Source organism: Callorhinus ursinus, unplaced genomic scaffold, assembly GCF_003265705.2.
Source record: "Callorhinus ursinus isolate GAN/ISIS: 27379988/994484 unplaced genomic scaffold, GSC_fseal_2.0 scaffold4, whole genome shotgun sequence".
Taxonomy (NCBI): Eukaryota; Metazoa; Chordata; class Mammalia; order Carnivora; family Otariidae; genus Callorhinus; species Callorhinus ursinus.
The window spans coordinates 148,143,209-148,164,038 of NW_027397066.1; positions in this window are offsets into that span (position 1 = coordinate 148,143,209).

Genomic DNA, 20,830 nt, shown 5'->3' on the forward strand with positions numbered 1-20,830 from the left:
AAACAGTGAAAATGAAAGACAAAATTATTCATATCAAATTCGTACTTCAGAGACAGCAAATATAATTCTGGCATGCTTGTTAGAAGTTGAAGAAAAATACATTCATAAAACCTGCAAACTGGATAAAAAAGTTGAAAACTTTGGAACTTTACTCTGTTTATTGGATGATGATTCTGGAAAATGGCTGTCATATCCTGACACAAATGAGAATGTTTCTAACAAAGCACAATCTGATTTAAATCAATGATTACAGTTTTCCACTGGATAAATGTGAAATTTATATTTCATTTTTTCATAGACTTTATTTTTTAGAGCAGCTTTAGGTTCACTGCAAAATTGAGCAGAAAGTGCAGAGATTTCCCATGTCCTCCCTATCCCCACACAGTCTCTCCCATTATCAACATCCCCCACCAGAGTGCTGCATTTGTTACAATTGATGAACCCACACTGACACCCCATTATCATTCAAAGTCCATAGCTTACATCTGGGTTCACTGTTAGTGTTGTACCTTCTATAGGTTTGGACAAGGGTATGATGGCATGTATCCATTCTTATGATATCATACATTATAGTTTCACTGCCCCCAAATTCCTCTGTGCTTCATATATTTCCTTTTAAACCCCAAATCTTTCAAATTGGGAAAGAAGCTGTTATATTCTAAGTTCAAAGACAAAATATCTTGTTATTACCCTTATATATTTCTCAACCAATGTTCAGAAATAGTTCTGGGCAATAAAGATATTTGTGATTAGAAACATATGCTTGATTAAAAGAAAATGAAATGATAAAATGGCAAAAAAATAGAATGTAACCAGGATGAATGCCAACCAAATGGAAAAAGGTTAAACAAATTATGCATGGAATATTATGCAATATGAGCAACTATTACTAAAGAATAACTAAACTAAAAAAAAGAACATGAAATGCCACAAGCTCATAAAATTAGCAGATACTAAACAAATGAAAAAAGGACAAAATAAGTGACAATTGATATTTTTCAACAAAGACGTAAATGTAGAACAGAATACACAACATTGTTATAATGTACTTAAAAGGATATTAAAGATGGTATCATGTGTCCAATTTTTAGCAAAGCACAATGATGCTTATTGCAGCAATAAGTTTTTGTTCAGCTTTATTGAGGTACAATTGATAAAATTGTAAGATATTTAAAGGGTCCATTGTGATGATTTGGTAAATGTCTACCTTATTAAGGAATGCCTCCCATCTAGTTAATGAACACATCCATCAACTCACATATTTACATATATATGTTATACATACGTATATATTTTTTGGTGAGAACAAATAAGTTCTACTCTCTTAGCAAATTCCAACGACATAACACAATGTTATCAATTATAGTCACCATGTTATATATCAGATCCTCAGACCTTATTCACCTTATAACTAGAAGTTCGTACCTTTTTATCAACCTCTGCCTAATTTTTATATAAACATGAAAAATTTGGGGTTTGGTAGAAATGATCTATCTCTAAGTTTGCAAATAGAATGGCTAACATTGTATAAAATATGAATAAAAATAATGAAAATAATAAAAAATGCGACTCCCCTTTGGGTGGAGAATCCTAATTAGATTGTTCATTTGTTGGATAAGAAAGTGGGACAAGAAAACACATAAAAAGTAAATATTACTCAGTTTAACTAGATTTCAAAGGTTATGTTGAGAAGCTCCTCAAATAAAAATCAAATAGTGATTTTTTGTAGAAAATCTAGAATTTGAGTTCGAGTGTCCATATGGCTTGCTATTAATAATGTTAGGAAAAGATAATGACCACCAACACCACGAAAATGACGTGCTTGGCTACTTCATTTTTAAAAGGCTTAAAAACTTAAAAAAAGCCCCCAACTCTGGAGAAAACTCTGGAAAAGTTGCAAGAAGCTGCATGTTAAATATGCAATAAATATGACATTTCATTAAAAAAGAGAGAAATTGCAACTAGAAATAAAAATATTTCCTGCCTATGCAGAAAAAGATTCATGTACAAATATTTCCAAAGCTAATTTCTATAAAGAATATTTTCTAGTCATGAGAAAGCAAGCTATGGTTTCAATTGAAGAGAGATTGGAATAAATTGAGCGGCACACTGCTCTTTTCAGATCTCTTTATAATATTGCAGCATTGACAATTTTAAAAGAAGAAGAACCTAAGAAATGTTGTATGGCTCTAGATACTGCCTTAAAATACTTTGAAAATCTTATAAAAGCAATAGAGATTTATATCTTGGAATTAAATTATTTTGTAATGTTTTTGTATTAATAATTTATCATCAGCGTTCTTATTATAAGGTTCAAACATGATTTGTTAATTTCATATTCCATTTTGAATCTCAGGATTGCCTTAAATTTTTCTTAACAATTTCAGTTGCCACTGCCTCTGCAGAACAAAGTTTCTTCATATTAATATGAATAAAAAACTATCTAAGAACCACCAGGACTCAAGAAAGGTTATACAATTTGGCTGCTGACAGAAACCGAGTATGTGGAAACTTTGATTACACCAAATAATTAGTGAGTTTGCAGAAATTTTATGAGATAAATATAGAATTTTAAAATGAATTATGTCATTTCTGTGTTTTATTATTCACCCAAACATTGTTGGCCCATGGACAGAACACCTAGATGGGCACAATAAAAAGTAAATTCCATTTTCTTTGATATTTTGCCAACTTTCAGTTGTATGCACATATTTCTCAATTTTATTAGGAAGATCTATTTGTTAAAAAAGGGGAATAGGACATATTAAGTATTTTACTTAACAGCTTGTTAGCTTGCTGTAAAACTTCAATTTTTAGACATGTGGTACGTGGACCTCCATTTGTCCCCTGCTTTCACGGCGAGGGGCCATCCGATTGGCCTCATCTTCCTTATGGGCTAATCCAAGGACCACTGGTTGAGATGAAATGTGAAAGCATGTTGACAAGGGAGGAGGTGATGTGCTGGTATCTTTCTCTTTCACTTAGCCTTCTCCCTGCTGTCGCTACATTTCAAACGGATCTTTCATCGCTGTTCCTAGGAAGCGAGGATATGGCTGCATGCTCCAAACCGCCCACTGTTTTCTTCCTAATTTGATGCTTTTTGCTTTCTTGACCGAAAAAGAGGTTTTGGTTTTGAAAGAACCCACCTAAGCAGGCTGGCTCTGTCCAAAAGCCAAAGAAATTTGCTTTTGGATTTTTCCTACGCGCTTCCAAGGAGGATAAATGTCTTCCCATCTAGGAGAATCAGCAGTCTGTCACAACCCAGACCCATTAAATTTAATGATTTATTGTAACAAAGTCTACGCTCTTATATTCAAGCAGTTATTACATATCTTATACGCCAAAGCTGTTAAAAATAACAAAGGACTATTATCTCGAGTGTGGGAAACAAAATCATTTTTTAAAATGTGATTAATTCTGTGAGCTTGGACCTTTTATGTACATGTGGTAAGCAGTATTCCATGGGAATTTTCTCAGCATGTGTCCAACGATGTAAACAAAAAGTTAAAATACAGCTTACACTCTCCCTGGCATTCATTAGCATATCCAAGAAAGCAGGAACTAACCACATTTTACATAAAAAGACTTTAGAAATCTGTGTCTACTTACATTAGCATTATTCAATCTGTGGGTGCCAACTAGATGCATAGAAACGATTTATTTATAGGCCTATCACCAAAATGTGCTCTTCATTAATTCATATTTTTCCCAGCTCACATTACTTCTTGAACCTATCCAGGTGGTTTTTAAATGTGGAGGGTAATTTAAAACTGAGCAAATTCATGCGCACTCTGCTTTTTAGTGCTTAAGAACAATCGAATGGAAATATCCTTATGGCTCATTTGATACTTGGTCAATTTGTTTGCCTTTAATTAACCTGAAGAATAACATAAATGTGAACTTGGCTGGGCCTTTGGAGTTCAGATCCACATTGGGAAGGAAATAAACCTTGAACGCCTTGCCAAAGATATTTAGAAATACATTTCTCACAAGATTAAAGCCGAAAATCCAAAGTAACTGCAGTTTATTCCGACAACACAGTTCAGTGAAACTGTGTTATATTGAACATTTCCTTATATATGACATTCGTTAAAATAGAAAAGGCCTCATCTAAAGGCTTGTAAAGTGACGTTTCCTCCATATAATATTTTCCTGTATTTGTAATGTTCAAAAAGTGTAGTGCCTTGGAAAACATTACAAAGGACTTTCCTTGTAGATGTGTGCTTGTTGTTAAATTTATTTCGGGCTGTCTTTCTGGTTAGCTTTTCATAGCTCTTCACAGATTCGGTCAATATGTAATAGAAAAAAAGCCTCCAGAGTTTGCCTTTTACTGTGAAACAGCAGGAGAAAAGTTTACGTTCCTGGCTGAAGGTCCTTGAGCACATACTTCGGTTCTGATAAAGCTTCAGTCACGCCCTTCTGTTCTTTCCAGGGACTTGTGTCACCTGTGGTGTTCTCAGCAACGAATGGGATGCTCGTAAGTGACCTGATCACGAGAATATCTTGTTCGTAAATTAAAGTGACTCTTTCCATTCTGGGGAGCAACTTTACCTATATGTTGTATTTCTATATTGCGTTATATAGCCAAAGACTCCATGGAGAGACACGTAACTGATTTGTGTCCCTACGGTGTAATTTCTCAATATCCTTGATTCTTCAGCCTAGCAGATGATTCCATTAGATGATGAAAACATTTTTTGACACCACGCTTTGAATTTTCCAGTAACAGACTCCAAGTGTATGGTATGTAGGTATATATGTACAATGAAATTTATGCAGAGATAATCTGTCCTCTGTTGCTGTATTATTTTGTGGTATATTTTAAGCAAATGTTAATCCAAAAGGCCTTCTTGGGGTGCCTGGGTGGCTCAGTCGGTTAAGCGTCTGCCTTTGGCTCAGGTCATGATCTCATGGTCCTGGGATCGAGCCCCACATCGGGCTCCTTGCTCATCAGGGAGCCTGCTTCTCCCTCTGCCCCTTCCCCCTGCTTGGGCTGGCTTTCTCTGTCAAAGAAATAAATAAAATCGTAAAAAAAAAGAACAAAACAAAACAAATATAAAAAACAGAAGGGTCTTCTTGCACATTCACTCTTTCATTTATTCAAAACCATTTTGGAGTGCCTACTGTGTGCTATGCTAGACACTATGCATAAAAGTGTCACTGTCTTCATCTGCCTGAGTGTTCAGACAATTAACAGGGGCTTGCAATAGAATGTGAAGAGGGTTGACAACCGTGGAGGTACCAGATGCTATGGGGACAGACAGCAGGGTGGTCTAAACTACTTTATGGAGCCTAGGGGCGGCCTTACTGGGGACAGGGCAGGGAGAAAGTGGTGGAGTGTGGTGGGTGTGGTCGGTGGCGTTTAATCTGACACCTGAAAGATCATCAGGACAAGCTAAGGGAGGGGGTGCATTGAAGGTTGAGAAGATTCTCCACAGAGTGAACGGCATTTGCAAAGGCTCAGAGGCCAGAGACCATGTGGTGTGTTCAGGGAACCAAAAGTTTGAGGCCCATGCCAAGGATGAGGGGGCAAGGAGCGAGCATGATGCCAGATGGCATGTCTCTTCTTGGCACAATTCAGGCAGAGCAAATGTTAACCAAGGTCGACCATCATAAAAAGCTACATCTGCTAAGAAAATTATGGAACAGATTTTAAATTTAACTGCACTACCTCATATCCAGATTGATTGTATATGCAACCTTGCCGGGCCTGAAATCTAGACGTTCTCAGGACAGAAGCTATTTGAAAATGATATTTGATTGATAAGCTGGTTGCCAGGATTTTGCCCCTGCTGAAAGTCTGTGTCAGTGAGTCTAAGGGGGGGATGCAGACATGGACACACATTTGGAAACTGAAAAGGTGCCTCCAGGGGAATAGCTCCAAGTCTGCTGCAGTGCGCTTGGGTTATTCTCCATGCTTCTGGCCTGACCTCAGCCCATCCTGCCTGCTGACAGAGCTCCCACTGGGTTCCACTGTGTGGAGGGAAAGAGGGTCACTCAGAGATCCTGGCCTTCCTTGGCTCCGCCAGCTGGGAAGCAATGAAAAAAAGAACAGGATCCAGGTTTTACTTTTCTCCCCCTTCTTTTATTTATATATTCATTACTTTCTTCGAAGCTAGTTATTTTGATTAGGAAGATTTTTTTTTTCTTTCAAAAATGAGCTGTGATCTAACTGCCCAGATGACCCCTGTTGAAGTTAAAAAAAAAAATTCATGGTCATAAAAACAAAAAGCTGTGTTTTTGCCCTAAACATTCCCAGTTTGTCTTTCCATAGGCACCACCATTCACAGCTTTTTTGTAATACACTTCTAGAACTAGTTCCTTTCTATGCCTACGCAGCTCTGTGGCAGGCACTGTGATGTGTCAGATGCCTGCTTCAGGACTGAAGGACTTACTCCCTCACCTGCAAGGAGGGCTCCTGGCAGAGAGCACATGGTGATCACCAGAGGTGGGGCTGGGGTGGAGACTGGAGAAAGTGGGGGAAGGTGGTCAAAGGTAGAAACTTCCTGGGGCACCTGGGTGGCTCAGCTGGTGAAGTGTCTGACTCTTGATCTCAGCTCAGATCTCAATATCAGGGTCATAAGTTTAAGCCCTGCTTGGGCTCCACGTTGGGCATGGAGCTTACTTAAAAAAAAAAAAAAGGCAGAAACTTCCTGTTCTCTGATGAATAAGTCATAGAGATGTAATGTGCAGCATGGACTAAAGTTAACAATATTGTAATTGTCTATTTGAAAGTTGCCAAGAGAGTAGATCTTAAAAGTTTTCATCATAAGAAAATAATTGTTACTATGTGAGGTGATGAATGTTAACTAGACTTACTGTGGTGATCATTTTGCAATATGATAAAAATATCAAATCTTATGGTGTACCCCTTAAACTAATACCATGTTATATGTCAATTATATCTCAATAAAATGAAAAAAAATGAACAGTACAATGGGAGGAATCAGAAAGGAAATTTTATAGGTTATATTTTTCCTTAAGTTAAAATTCTCAAAGTGGATATATAATCAATAATTACATAAACTGCAATTTGGAGGTCCTTGCAGGTTGGATTACCAGGGAAGCTGACTCTAAAACACAGGGTAGCATGCAGAATATTTGTTCAAGTGTGCCTGTGAGAGCAGCACCTGTAGGAGAGCGGGGAAGGAAGCAGAACTGGGCTGAGAAAGAAGCTAGGCTGCCATGCCATTTGGACAAAAGGGCTCAGGGGATCCTGTGAGAGCTCTGGAGCTGCCTGGTCTCAGCCAGCATCACCCCATGAATCTGGCCGTGATATCCCAGCGCTGGATGCAGACCCCCTGGGAAGGAGCATCACCCTGGGCGAGCTGTCTCCCCTTTCTATCAAAAGCAGAAGAGGGAGAGCCCCAGAGATGGGAGCCATGATGGCGGTGCTGGTGGTGTCCACAGTGGGGGGCGTCGCTGAGGGCAGTGATGTTGGAGACAGTTGGCAGAAAAAGCCGGCGAGCCTCCCTGGGGGTGGCCGCTGTGGACTGTGGCAAGGATCTCCCAGTGGGCTCTCACCCATAGTGACCTCAGGGCCTTTCTCTGAGGTCAGGCCAGGCCAGGCGTGCCAGGAAGTTCTGCTGGCAAGATGGCAGCAGCGGACACAAGAGGCAATGTAAAACAACAACAGGGATGCCTGGGTGGCTCAGTTGGTTAAACGTCTGCCTTCGGCTCAGGTTGTGATCCCAGGTCTTGGGATCGTGCTCCATGTCAGGCTCTTTGCTTGGCGGGGAGCCTCCTTCTCCCTCTCCCTCTGCCTGCTGTTCCCCGTGCTTGTGCGCTCTCTCTGATAAATAAATAAATAAATAAATAAATAAATAAATAAATAAATAAATATCTTAAAACAACAACAAACACAGATAGTTTCTGCTGAGGGCTTTCCTAGCTGGACATTAACGGGCATGAACTCCATCCTCGCACCAAGTCTTGGTGGTTAGTACTATTATTATTACTGTATCACAGATTTGGAAACTGAGGCACAGAAAAATTAAGAAACTCATCCAAAATCATAAAGCAAATGAACAGCCAAGTTGGGATTTGAACATTGAAGCCCCCAGTGGGTTTATGCAGAGAGTCACTTTGGGTACCACATCTTGTGAATAGTTGCCTAAAGAGAAGAGGGTAAGAGAGACACCCAAAAATGACATTTTGATTGGACTGTCTAGCCTGGCCATTGGAAGTACCTTTATGGCATGAGATTAAGAATTTTACAGTTTAAAGGAAGGAAAGGAATGGGTGGAGGGAGGGCTTTGTGAAAGCCTATGCTTTTCATTTTGCCAAGTCATTTGTGCTGCATGGGTCTTAGAATGTATTCCAAGTAGTTTTGGACCTAGGGTTGACTTTGTCAATAGGAGTCATGTACATGGTCTGATATGAGGATCCATTTTCTTCCAAAGATCTTGACCACTGCCTGACAGTGTCTGAAATTGCAGTATTAGATATTCATTCCTTTGAATGTCAGAGAGTTTTTATTTTACAGAATTCTCTTAAAATATAAATGTCCCTTTTGAAGGATAAATGTCAAGTCCCTTGAAGTGATGGCAAATATATGTCACTGTATCCTGAGACTGTTTCCAGAGTATGGAAGTTTAAGAGGAACAGCAAGAGGTAAAGAAATGTGGAAAAGAATTTTACTGAGAAGATATTAGTGAAAAATTGCCTCTTGAGTCCCTGAATTTGTGTGGCATCCTGAAGACACATTCTCATAAAGTTATAATCGTTAATATATGTAAATTTTCTTATATGGCTTCTTTTTTATACATGTTTTATTTTGTAGAACATTGACTGGTTATTTAAAAAAGGCTAATTATTTAAAAAATCATTGTTAACCATTACTAGTATATTTGTACTTTTCTGAAACTGTTCTATGTCCCAGATAATGGTGAAAAGAGAGATTATTTTAAAATTTATCTGAATAGCGCTATTACATCACAGTGGAGGAAAGAATATAACATCATAAAATAAATTATGTATCTTTAAAACAATGAAAGTTTCCTTTAGATGTGGTTGTGATGATTGTACACCCATAGTGAAGGCCATTAATGTTTGAGACTGATGTTGCATTTTCAACAACATTCAATGGATCACTGAATTTATTATTTTCTTCTCCTGCTGTATCTATTACTTTGTCAAGTTACAATTAAAACAAAATTAAGTTCCTACAGCGTGGGTAAGTATAAACACAAAACACCCAATGTGTTAGGAGCTTCTATCCTAGGGTAACTGATGAAAATGTGCAAATAAAATAATTTATAAAAGAATCATGGCCTAATTAAAAATACTGCATAATAAAAATGTAAGGCCCAGAATATTTTTTATATTAGTCTGTGGGTTTTATAAGAGGTAATGAGAAATCAGGGGTGTAATAACTGAGACCTTGAGTTTCCTCTTCTGTAAAAAATGTGGGTTAGAGGGTTGCCTGGGAGGCTCAGTCCGTTAAGCTTTCAACTCTTGATTTCGGCTCAAATCATGATCTCAGGGTCGTGAGATGGAGCGCTGGATGTGGATCCTGCTTAAGAGTCTCTTTCTCCCTCTGCCCCTCCTGATGCTCCCACCCCCCCCAACACCCACTTGCATGTGCTCATGATCTCTCTCAAAAAAAAAAAAAATGTAGGCTAGTGATACCTCTTGTATACCTGTGGGGCTGTTGGGAGAATCAAAACAGATTGAGTTTGTGAAGAGCAATCTAAGCTATCGTGGGTGAGATATTGCAAAGTTTGTTCAGAAACATGGGGAAGGGATGACAAAGGTTCAGCATTATTGTCACTTCTGTTCATGTGTTGGGAGACTCGGAGGTTAAGTGGACGGAGTGTGGACTGTCTGGGGAGTCCATGAAGCCTTTGGAATGTGATTTCATTACAGCATAGATGTGGTTTTCTGAGTAGTGTGTCTGTATCTTTATCCAGATTCTCAGTCCTCTGCAATGGTGAAGTGTTAGGACAGCTGTCTGGGAGGAGGTATTTTCTGTATACTTTCCCAAATGATCTGAGTTGAAGAAACAGCTTCACAGACTGTCTTGCTTTATGGAAATTTAATCAAATCTTAGAATTGATTATCTTCATTATTATCTTCAAATAATCTTAAGGAGAAACTCAAGCTTGCTTTTATCAGTTTTAATGCTTGAAATGACTACAGGAAGTGTTTAATCAAAACCTGTAAATGCTGATCTCTTTAATTTTTTAAATATTTTTCATTAATGAGAAAGTTAATTCAAAATAATTCTTTAAATGACTTAGCAACTAATCAAAAATTCATGAGTTGAAATTATATTTTAAAGTAACTAATAAAAAAATAAAGTACCTACTAGATTTTCCTTTTCTTTCACTGAAAATTTCTTAGGCTAATGTGCTTGGATTCCAAATCCAATGGAACATTTCCATATCAAGTGTTTCAAACTAACAAAGTTCTAACTTGGGGAATACGTATGCATTGTGGTAGTAGTCATCTTGCAACAAACACGGACAACGCTAAATGGACCATCAGCCACCAATGGGCAAAGAAACTCAACATGTGTGAAGACTCAGAGTCAGGACTATCACATGCTGTTGGGCCTCCCAGGGGCCCCTGCCCTGTTGTCCTGGACTGACTTCTCTAGTCTCCACACCCTGACTGGCTCCAGAGCTCTGTGCCCTGTGTCCTTCTACTTGGGAGCATGGGGTATGAACTTCTTCAGTAGCTCCATGGCCCTTGGGCGGATGGTTGCCAGTGGGGAAGTAGACAGGCAGATGGTAGTTCAGAGGAGGACTAGGAAGGGCTGAATGCTGCACATCCTGCTTGCTGCCTCTGGGGACAAGCTGGGAACATAGAAGGCATCAAACTCTGATCAAGTGGCTGGAGGCTAGAGACTGTGGCTTGGGGGCTTTGAACACTCCTGTCAGTCCTGCCCCTGAGGCTGAGGAGATCAATATCTCTACTTAGGGCAAGCCAGCAGGAGAGTTCCTGACCAGGGTTTTTCAAACTTTGGGGTGGGTCAGGATGACCAAAAAGCCTTGTTGAAATATAGATGTTGGCCTCCATGTTCACTCCCTGATTCAGTGGATCTGGGGTGCAGCTCCAGAATTTGCATTCCTAAGAAGTGTCCAGGTGATGTGAATGTTGCTAGTGGGGAATGAAAGGTTGAGAACTCCTGCTTTCAAGCGTGGGGTTTCTCACAGGATTTAAGGTAATTTTCCACTTTTCCCCAATAAGTTTCTAAAAAATCAATCTTTTAAAGTATCTCTGTGCCTTTAAGAATTTTTATAGCACGCAAAAGGTTATTGCCATTCAGAGATGTAAGATACGTGGTTCGAAAATATGATAACAGCCCAAATAAAATCATTTTTAATTTTGCTGAAACACAAATGTGAATGTCATGTTATATAGCCACTGTGTGTCTTGGCTGCAGTCAGCAGCTGGTGAGTGAATCTACCCAAAGGCAAGTGTCAACGATTCGAGCAGCCTTGGTTTGCTACTCATTGTTCTAGTGAATTTTAAGTGAATACTTACGTATTCATATGCCGGGGTCACAAACTCAAATGCCTAACTGGTCCAGGGAAGCAATTGCAAATGAGTGGAAAGAGCTGGGGGGAGAGTATGGCGAACTGGCAGGCTTGTGTCCATCCAAGGGCAGACACCTTCCAGAGCTCCAGCTGACTGATGCAGGTAGGAACGTGGGGCTGTTTTGCCATGTCTTCCAATTTTCAAGAGAATCAGAAATCCAAAGTTTTTACATGAAATCTTTTTTTTTTTTTTAATGTCCGCTCTCTGGAAGCCCAACAAAACACATTTGCAAGCCAATTCTAAATTTACTTTCACCATCAGATAATACCCTGCAATTTGAACATTAGTGAAGATTTTGGAACCATAGCTTTTGTGAATATCAAGTGCTCACTATTCAATATTTCAAAAGAGTTCAATTTGGTTTAAATATGTGACTGCCCTTTAACAGCAGTTTTATTATAACGAAGGAAAGGAAGTGTACTACTGAGTTTCATTCTTAGGGTCAGGAGATGGAATAGGAGTTTCTTCACAGAATCACTAAGATGAACTTTACAAAGTAGGCATTCAATGCCACGAGTCCATAATCCTGTGCCAAACAGAAATTGTATTTTCTGTGTTGCACCTTATCATTACTCACATTCTTTTACTAGCCTGAAAATCATTTTGGGAAACAAGCCTCCAGTTGTTGAGAGCAGATACAATTTTCCTAATGTGAAACAATTTGCCATGAAAATATTTTTATCCAAGGGCCAAAGTTGCCATATGACAGCTGAGGTGTTTACGGTCCACTCCTAATTATCTAGAACCAGGCTGTTGGATTTTCATATGAATTCTCTTTTCCCTTCCATACCCTTTGACTATTTTATTACTCGTACCCCTGCCATCATAAGCCTGGCAGATAGAATGGTAGGATGTGGTTTTACAAGCAATTCTTTGAGGAGTCAAGTTGAGAGATTCTTGGAATCTAAACCTTAATTTGAAGTTAGGGTTTTGGCATTTTCATTTATATGTTTTCCTGCCAATCCTGCTTTCATTTAAGTAGCTGAGGATGACTAGGATTTGTGTTTCTTCTCTTTCCAAAACTCCCAAGATTTTTGGTGTTTTGCCTTGAGAGAAAAAAAATGCCAATCTTTTTATAAGGGAAGCAACAAGATAAAGGATAGATATCAATGAGAGTTAAGCAAAGGGTGGGTAGATGGGGGAGCCAGTGATGTCTTTGATAAAACCCTTTGCATGTTTCTTCCTGTAGAGAATGAATAAGATTGACAAAATTAATGGTTTTCCCCACTATGAGCTGTTCCAGACTCTCCCTTGGTGTGCTGTTAGTAGATTCTTCTATGGATTGTAAAGGATAGAGCGGTGCTTTTACCAGTCAAATCTTGCCCAAATGAAATTGAACCTGTTTTAAAAAACTCCCAGAGTTCAGGGCTCCACTAGGAGTTTTAGGAAGATATTAGTCATGAAAGGGGGGAAAAGTTAAGAAAAGAGTAAAAAAAAAAACCCAACAAAACCAAACACCAAACTCTGATGAGCTGGAATACTATCCCTTTGAATTAACTATAACTAATGGAGCAAAGAATTAGTGTTTTCTCCCTCCATAGTCTGGAAAAACATGGCATGGAATAGCAACTTTCCAATGTCGTGTTATTGTCTTAAAGTGAAAGTGAATGATATTATACTCTATGTAAAAACAACCGCAAATAGATTTCCCAGCTCTTCTCTTTATCACTGAATAATTGCAACCCGTGAGGTCAAACACAGTTGAAAGTTAGCCACAGGCTTTTGGGATTGTAATGATTACTTTGTAAAAGGAGTTAAATAACATGCTTCTCAGCTGAAGCCAGGGGATTGGACCACATGATCATTCGTGACCCCCCCCTTTTATACTAACGATCAGCACTTCATTGTCAAATACTGTAATTAAATCTTTTGGAGGAAAGTTAAGAGACACATGGAATGTAATAGAAAATAACATGACCCTCTTACTATATATCAGCATAATTCTAGTATTGGTTGCAAAATTAATGGGAGGGGAGGGGAGAACAAATTTTTATTGAGTGTATACTATTGTTCCTTGAGCTGGAAATATGGGTGAACAAAATAAAGAAATCTTGCCTTTATGGATTCTACATATTACACACACACACACACACACACACACACACACACACACACTCAGTGCTGCAAAGAGGAATAAATCAGAATAAAAGAGTAGAGAGCGATGGCAAGAGTCCTGTTTCAGGCATCAGGGTGTTCTCTCTGGGGATGTGGCTTTAGCGCAGAGACTTAACTGAAATGGAGGCAGAAACCATGCCAAGTTCTAGGAGAAGAATGTTACGGGCCAGAGAGCAGAGAGTATGCAAACACCCTGAGGAAGAGGTTGAACCTGATGTTCTCGAGGAGCAGCTAGAAGGTGTGTGTGACTGGAGTGACAAGTGGGGGTGGCAGGAAATCAGATCCGAGAGGAAACAAGGGATCTGGGGCCTTGTGGTAAGCAGGTCAAGCAGTTGGCATTTCATCTGTGTTGGGAAACCTTTGGAAGGTTGAGTAAAGCCCGGTGATGTGATTTAATTTACGTCTAAAGAGTTCGCTTAGCTGCTATGTGTAGAGAGTAAAATCTGAGGAGGGCCAGAGCAGAAATAGGGAGATCAGCCAGGAGCTGCCCGCAGCAACGGATGGTGGCTTGGGCCAGGACAGGGGTAAGAAAGAGGTGGTCAGATTTGTGGCATATTTCGAAGTTGGAGCCAAGGGGCCTTTTTGATGAATGGGAAGGGGATGTGAGGGAAAGAGATATACCAAAATGACCCACCAGTCTTTGGCCTGATCAAATGGTTGGAACCATGTATGTGGAGGGGAAGAACTTGAAGAGGAGGCGAGACCAAGGAATCCCGAGGTAAGTTTGAGTTAAGTTTGCCTGTGAGGTACCCAAGTGAAGACATCGAAGAGGCAGTTAGATATCTGAGTCTGATATTTTGAGGAAAGGCTAAGGCTGGAGATAAAAATTGGGGCATCATTAATGTGTAGATCATACTTGAAGCCGCCGGCTTAGATGGCTTCTTGAGAGAGAGTGTGGAAGGAAAACAGAAGAGACTCTGCGACTGAGTCCTGTGGAGCGCCAACATTTGGAGGTGGAGAGATCAGTGTGTGGAGAAGAGACACGGGTGAACACTCTGGTTCCTGCTGCTTTATCCTGTTTTTAGGTAGTATGTCTATATAATCCAGAGGAAATAGCTGCAGTTTAGTAAGATTAAATTCATTGTAGTGAATGAAAAATCTCAGAAGTCCAGGGTGCCTGGGGTGCTCAGTCAGTTGAGCATCGGATTCTTCGTTTCCACTCAGGTCATGATCTCAGGGTGGTGAAATGGGGCCCCGCATCAGCTCTTTGTTCAGCGGGGAGTCTGCTTGAGATTCTCTCTCTCTCCCTCTTCCTCTGGTCCTACCCCCACTTGTGTGCTCTCTCTCTCTCTCTCAAATAAATAAATCTTAAAAAAAATCTCAGAAGTTCTTAACAGAGATCACTTTACAAATATGTCAATCAAATGATAACCTCATTTATATATAAATATATATATGGCCCACTGACCTAGTATGATATGACATTCAGCTATCTTAGCAATAGAAAGAATGTAGCAGTAGTCTATGGAGTTGCAGGATATCATCAAGATAACTAGCTTGATGATCATTAAACAAATACTGTTTATTTGAATATTCCAAGATTAAGGTATAAATACAAGTGATAAAGCTGGGATTGACAATTCCCCTTATTACACAGATGAGTTAAGGTCTTGATTGTGCTTGGTCTCAAGGTTTAGGAGACTTTTAAATTAAAGAGTGATTTAAAAGAAATGCAATTTAATGGCAAAAAAATCAAACAATCCAATTAAAAAATGGACAGAGGGCCTGAATAGACATTTTCCCAAAGAAGACATACAGATGGCCAATAGACACATGAAAAGATGCTCAATATCACTAATCTTCAGGAAAATGCAGGTCAAAACCACAACAAAATATTACCTCATAAATGGCCACTATCAAAAAGAAGAAATGATAAGGGTTGGTAAGAATGTGGAGAAAACAGAAACCTGGTGCACTGTTGGTGGGAATGCGAACTGGTGCAGCCACTCTGGAAAACAGTATGGAGGGTCCTCAAAAAGTTAAAAATAGAACTACCCTCTGATCCTGCAGTTTCACTTCTGGGTATTCATCTGAAGAAAAGGAAAACATTAACTTGAAAAGATATATGCACCCCCATGATTGCTGCAGCATTGTTTATAATAGCAAACATGTGGAAACAACCTAAGTGTTTGTATGTTTTGCAAAGTGATCATCACCGTATGTCTGGTTAACATTCAACTTGATACATAGTTACCGAATTTCCAGGGCTGAACGGACAAAGAAACGTGCTATTTATGTACACAATGAAATATTATTCCGCCATTAAAAAGGATGAAATTTTGTCATTTGCAACAATATGGATGGACCTTGAGAGCATTATGCTAAGTGAAATAAGTCAGATGGAGAAAGACAAATACGATAATACTGTATGATCTCATATGTGGAATCTAAAACAAAACAAAACAAAGCAAGCTCATATATACAAAGAACAGTCTGATGCTTGCCAGAGGCAGGGGGTAGGTGAAATGGGTGAATGGGGTCAAAAGGTATAGACTTCCAGTGATAATTTAGATAAATCAGGGAACATAATATACAGCTTGGTGACTGTAGTTAATAATCCTGTACTTCATATTTGAAAGTTGCTAAGAGAGTAGATCTTAAAAGTTCTCATCACAAGAAAAAAAATTCTGTAACTATGTATGGTGGTGATCATTTTGCAATATATACAAATATTGAGTCATTATGTAGTATATCTGAACCTAATATAGTGTTGTATGTCAATTATGCCTCAATTTTTAAAAAAGCAGTTCACATTAAAAAAACAGATTTTTTGCCCCAGTGGAAACATGGCAAATGATTTATACAGGCTACTTAAAGGGAAGTACATTAGGATATATGCTGACATTTGTAATCAAGTAAACACCAATTAAGTGAAATATCAATTTTAATATTTTGGAGTGACAATATTTTAAAAAGATGAGTATATCTTTACTCACATACATTACTGGTGGGAATGTAAATTAGAAGAATTTTTTTAGAATAAAATTTCACAATCTGTAAATAACCTTAAAATATTTAGATTCTTCTTGAGAGCAAATCTGCTTCTAGGAATTGATCTTAAGAAAACATTCAGGGTCACCTGGGTGGCTCAGTCAGTTAAGTGTCCAACTCTTGATTTCAGCTCAGGTCTTGATCTCAGGGTCATGAGATCGAGCCCCACTTTGGGCACCTGCTGGGTCTCTCCCTCTCCTTCCGTGCCACCCGCCTCATGCATGTGCGTACACTGCTCTCTTTCAGTCTAAGAAAAACCAAACCAAAACAAAACAAAACAAAACATTCTGAGTTAGGTACTAAAATATTTGTAAATGTGAGAAACAAGAAACATCTTAAGAAAACAGTGGTGGGATTGGTTAAATACATTATGGTGTATGTATATGATGTGATTTCTCCACATGTTTTTGAAGACTTTTATGACATGGATACACGTTCATTGTATACCATGAGAAAAAGCAGATTATCACTGCACGCATTGTGATAGTAACTATATATGCACACACGTGCCTATATACACATAGAGGATGTGGAAAACTCTTCTACCAAAACATTCATGATAATTTTCTCTGGGAAGTCAGTTGAGGTGATTTTTAAATTCTCCTAATATCATTTACATTTTCTAACATTTCTATAATATCCACGTCTTATTCTTACATTTAGAATTTTAAAAATGCATGGCGATTTAAAAGGGAGATAACACTCTCTCAGACACTTGTTTTCGTGATAACACTGTATTATTATAAAGTTTGTTCTCCTGTTTACTATTATTGGGCATTTGTGGCTTAGAACCGAAGAACTTTTGTAAGTGAAAGAATTTTGTGACTCATATGCAACGGGTTCTTTCTTCTTGCAACTGGATCTTGTGATGGTGATGTCACCTGCTGCTTAAAGACGGCTGTCCTTGTACTATGCTATATTGCACACAAGATACCATAAGGACAGAGGGAAATCTGGAAATAGCTGGTAGTTAGCAGAGCTGAATTAGGTAATTCTGAATTCTTGGCATTGTATTACATGCTAAATAGTAAAAGACTGAGTAACTCTGTTGAATCAGTTATTTTCTTTTTGTGATTCAGGTTTTAATCTGACAGTGCCAAAAGATTTCTTAGGCCAGACATTTCAATTCTCCGAACTCTCAGGTTTAATCTGGAAATTGTTGAGGTAGGGAGAACTAGGAATTGAGATGGCATGAAGGTCCTTTTCTTTAATTATTTAATACAATCCATTTGAGGAAGTAATGTGAAAAATACTGTAAAATTCATTATAGATAATGATGAGGGTGAAGATCCATATACAAAAGCTCAAACTTCATATGTGTGTGTGTGTGTGTGTGTGTCAGCTTAAAGTATTTAATTGGCTAAAATTAATTTTTTTAAGTTTATACATGGCATGGATGTGAAACGACATGAAGTATGCTTTTCAAGACAGGATATTTCTGGCCTTAGGATAATTGTACAGTGACTCAGAAGAAAATAATATGAGTAAGTGGTAAAGTAATTAGGGCAACCCCATATGTGATTCAAGCAAAAAGAAAACAACTTTTCTCAACTCACCTCTAACACATGGGTTTCCCCTGAATGACCCGGATAATCACCATGATACTTCATTTCATTTGGACTATGGAGACCTGATTTTTAGCTTTTGGTTTCTATGTGGAACACAAGGAGGAAAAAAAAAGCATAAGCCCCTTCCTTTATGGAAATTCCCAATGAAATTGAAAAGGTAGTAGCCTTGGGGTGCCTGGGTGGCTCAGCTGGTTAAGCCTCTGACTCTTGATTTTGGCTCAGGTCATTATCTCAGGGTTGTGAGATCGAGACCCAAGGCTGGCTCTATGCTACACAGGGAGTCTGCTTGAAGATTCTCTCCCTCTGCCCTCCGCACTCTGTCTCTAAAATGAATAAATAAATCTTAAAAAAAAAAAAGGAGTAACCAAAAAGTTGTAGGGTAAACCGAAGCCTTTAACTTCTGTCAGAAATCTTCTGAAAGAGATATTTAAATACATTGAAGACAGGCTTTCCATTTCCCTTATTTAATGCCAAACTATTTCCATCAGTTTTGGTGAAAGTGATCTGATGAAAGCATTATTTCTAATTAGAAAGAGGCAAAATGTCTTTACAAGACTATAAATTAGTTTTAATACTTATCTATTTTTAGAAGTTGCACTGCCAGGTAACCTGGGTATTTCAGAATTTACTTCTCAAATGTAAAAACAGAATTTGAACCATACCATCGGTATGATTTCAGAATGTTTTAGTGACTGAGGCTAAGAAAGACTTAACAAAACTGACAAACTCTTTAAACAGAGCATGAACATTGATAGCCTACATCTTTTGAGATGGGCTTGGTGGTGTGCACCTAATAATGTTTATTACTAATGTGGAGTCTTTTAGGAGACACACGAGACTTTTTTGCTGTTGTCAGAGTGAAATACTTGAATTACCCCTATCTAGTCTCTGATTGTTTACAATCTCCTCTTGAGGTGTCAGTGCGCTTGAATTGTACTTAAAACACATAAATCTCCCTTCAAAGGTAGCTTGAGAGCCTGAAGTGCAGCCAAGGAATTTTAAATGGAAGGGGTAAGCCAGGTCTACTTGGTCCTCTCAAAAGTAGAGATTTCAGTTTGTTTAAATTATAGCACAATCTAGACCAAAGAATAAAATCTCTATGATACTTTAGCTAAAGGAAAAAGTATAGCTGCTGTTGAGAAAAAAAAAAAAATTGTAATCACCAAAGACTCTTATTTCTTTAAGGCTACCTTGAGGATGTATTTGGGGGTGTGTGTGTCAGTGGTTTACAATTCTACCATAGTCTCCAGAAACAAACCAACCAACCAAGTCACTCAGACACCTTAGTCGTTAATCACACTGGCTTACTGGAATTTCTTATGTGGCTTCAACTTGGAGAAAAGTAAAATTTGTGAGGTTCATGAAAGACTACCGGCCTTGATTCATCCTTTAAATTCTTGAATTCTAACAAGTATCCTCAAGTATTCATTCATGTTCCCCTTATTTCCCTAATGTATCATTTATATCACAAAAGTGCACATTTGGCATTTTTTAAATCACAAATTATAATTCTGCACTAAAAGCTGCAATATATCAAACTGAGTTGAGTCCCACGTCTCTTTTGTTTGGCAGGAACTATTCTGGTGCTTAATGAAGGCTGCTTTGGCTGATCCCTCTGTGTCTTAATTTGTCTGGCCACAGTAGTTGGTTTCTGTATTCTCCAGAAAATGGTTCTGTAGCCAGTGTTTTTTATTTATGTTGCTTCATAGCCATTGCATGCTTCGTTTTAGTTGGAAGCCTATTTTCTTTTGGTTTTCCTTGCCAGCAAATTATTCCCCACTTTCTGACTTTATTGTTTTTATTACGACAATCTGGGGGAGGAGAAGTACAAATCCACATGCCACGATCCAAACACTTCTTTTGACATTTGGGTGAATGCCAAGACTTTGGTATCTGAAAACAAAACTAATACTTGAAAGAGTCTTTCACACAGTTGATACAAACGTTACCTTTCCCACCAGCATTACACTGGATGATACAGTTTAATTAACATTTGTATGTTCATGTCAAAAGCTCTCTCCCCCATTGCTAATCTAAACCTTTGCTTAGTCATTATTTTCTGAAAATCAGTGGCACCCTGGCACCCAGGGAATAATTGAAGTAACAATTATTTCTGGCTTATTTTTTTTAAGATTTTATTTATTTATTTGAGAGAGAGGGGGGTAGAGAACAGGAGAAGGGGCAGAGGGAGAAGGAGAGAAAGAATCTAAAGCAGACTCGGTGCTGAGCGTGGAGCTGGGGCTCAATCTCACGACCCCGAGATCATGACCTGAGCCAAAATCAAGAGTCGGGCCCTCAACCGGCTGAGCCACCCAGGCGACCCAATTCTGGCTTATTTTTGGCTATGATTGGTAGAATAGAGGCTGTGTTGAGGCTTCTATTCTCAGCTTGCTGGCTCATGTATTTGGTCAATGATAGTTCTCTTCAAGAGAAATGTGAGAGAATGGCAACTGGCTGTTGAATTTAAGTGAGGATTAGAATACAAAAACAGAAAACTGGTATAGCAATTATCTTTTTTTCCCCTCCTAACTTTATTATTATTATTACTATTTTTGTCTCTTCTCCATCTTGATTTATTTTTCCTGGAGAGTCCTAGATGGAAAGAAGCAGAG